This window comes from Belonocnema kinseyi, chromosome 1, assembly GCF_010883055.1.
Source record: "Belonocnema kinseyi isolate 2016_QV_RU_SX_M_011 chromosome 1, B_treatae_v1, whole genome shotgun sequence".
Classification (NCBI taxonomy): Eukaryota; Metazoa; Arthropoda; class Insecta; order Hymenoptera; family Cynipidae; genus Belonocnema; species Belonocnema kinseyi.
In genome coordinates this window covers 30,111,809-30,113,827 of record NC_046657.1, presented here as the reverse complement: position 1 = coordinate 30,113,827, position 2,019 = coordinate 30,111,809, and positions in this window count along the sequence as shown.

Sequence of the window (2,019 nt, the reverse complement as noted above, 5' to 3'; positions counted from 1 at the left end):
TTAAAATCATCTATCTCGTTTGCTGTAGAGGAATCTACAGTCTCCATACTTAAATAAATCATATTTTACTGTAGTTTGAATAAAACTTACTTTTGAATGCAAACTGTCAATTTCCTAAAATTATAATACAATTGTTGTAAAATTATTTTAAAAATATTTGCTTACTCAAGAATAAATAGCTAAATAAAAACGTGCTTAGACACAAATATCAAAGCGTTGCTTAATCTACGAATTGAGAGGAAAGACATCGTTAACTTCGATATTTTAATCTAAAAACTCACTATAAATATAATAATTATTATCGAAATCTTTGTTCGCTTCGGTTTGAGAGGTGACAAATAGCTGTCAGACTAACTTAATAAAAAGAGCGCCTGCGCTTAAAATTTTTATTTACCTTGACTGATTTCTATTATTTACAATCTGTTACCTACCAGGCTTGCAAAAAGCAGATAATAATTTGACAGATTGAACTTATAATCTACGATCACTTGGGCACTTGCCAGACATCTAAGCTAGTAGATCCTTAAGACATCAGAGGTCCTAAAAAGATCCATACGAAAACAGAAGTCCTAAAAATTTCTTTCGGACATCAGATGTCCTAAAAACGTCCTAGGAACATTATAAGACCTAAATCACGTACTTAGGACATCAGAAGTTCTAAAAAAATCTTTTATATATTATAAGTCCTAAATACGTCTTCAGGAAATTATAAGCCCTAAAACTTTCTTATGACATCAGATACCCCAAAAACTTCTTTAGGACTTTATAAGTCCTAAAATATCCTTATTGCTTCAGAAGTACGATAAACTTGATTAGAACATCACAATTCCTAAAAAATTTTTTAGAACATTATAAGTCCTAAAACGTCCCTGTGTAATCATAACTCCTAAAAACAATCTTGGACCCCAGATGTCCCGAAAACGTGCTTAGGACATTATAAGTCCTAAAATTTCTTCGGGACATTAAATGTCTTACAAAATTTCTCAAGACATAAGTCCTAAAACATCATTAGAACATTATAGTTCCTAAAACGTCCATAGGATATCATAAGTCCTAAAACGTTCTTTGAAGATTATAAGTCCTAAAACATACTTATGTTATCAAACGAAAAAAATGGAATTTAAAAAAAACTCCAGAGAACTTATTTTTTAACCGATTTTAAAGTTCTTTTTTAAAATACAGCTGATTCAATTTTTAAGAAAATTATTAATTTTTAACGACTTAGTTTCTAGATCCTAAATTAAGAATACATTTCAAATAATAAAAAATTAGGACAATAATTTATGAAATTTAAGCCTTAAAAATAAGAAGATTTTAGAACAATCGTGTTACGTTTTTTATGTGTTATATTCAGTGTAATATCTTAAAATCGTCCGATTTTTAGTTCAAGATTTTAAAAAGGAATCATTTGAAATTAAAAGTTAACGAAGGAAGTGCTTAAGAATTTTAGGTTACGTTAATGGTTTACACCAGAAATCGGTACTTTTAGTAAAGAAAAAAACATCATATTACAAACAAGATAAAAATTTTGGAACACTTTATGGTTAGGTTCTTATCGAAAATCAGTTATTTTTAACAAAAGTAATTACTTCAAACAAATTTTAAGATTCTATGCAATATTTTATTTTATTAACTTATAGTTTATTATTATAGTTTGAATATTATAGTTTCGAGAATTGGCATTTTTATTTTCAAAAAATAATAAAAGGATTTTTCAAATTATCACTCAGAATCATTTTATTCACATTTTTTGAAACAATTTTAGGTTATACTGTACAATTTTCAAACAATTTAAGATTATGTTACCCTTTTCAATGGAAATGAGCTATTTTAAAGATAAATAATTAAATATTAAACAAAATGAACAATTCGGAATAATCTCTTTTTTAAAACAATTTTAGGTTATGTTCGCGTTTTTTACCAGAAATTTGTATAGATATAAAATATTTTGAAGAAGATTTACCATTTTCGAAAGATTTAAGGTTATGTTAAATTTTGACCGGAAATTGGCTCTTTTAA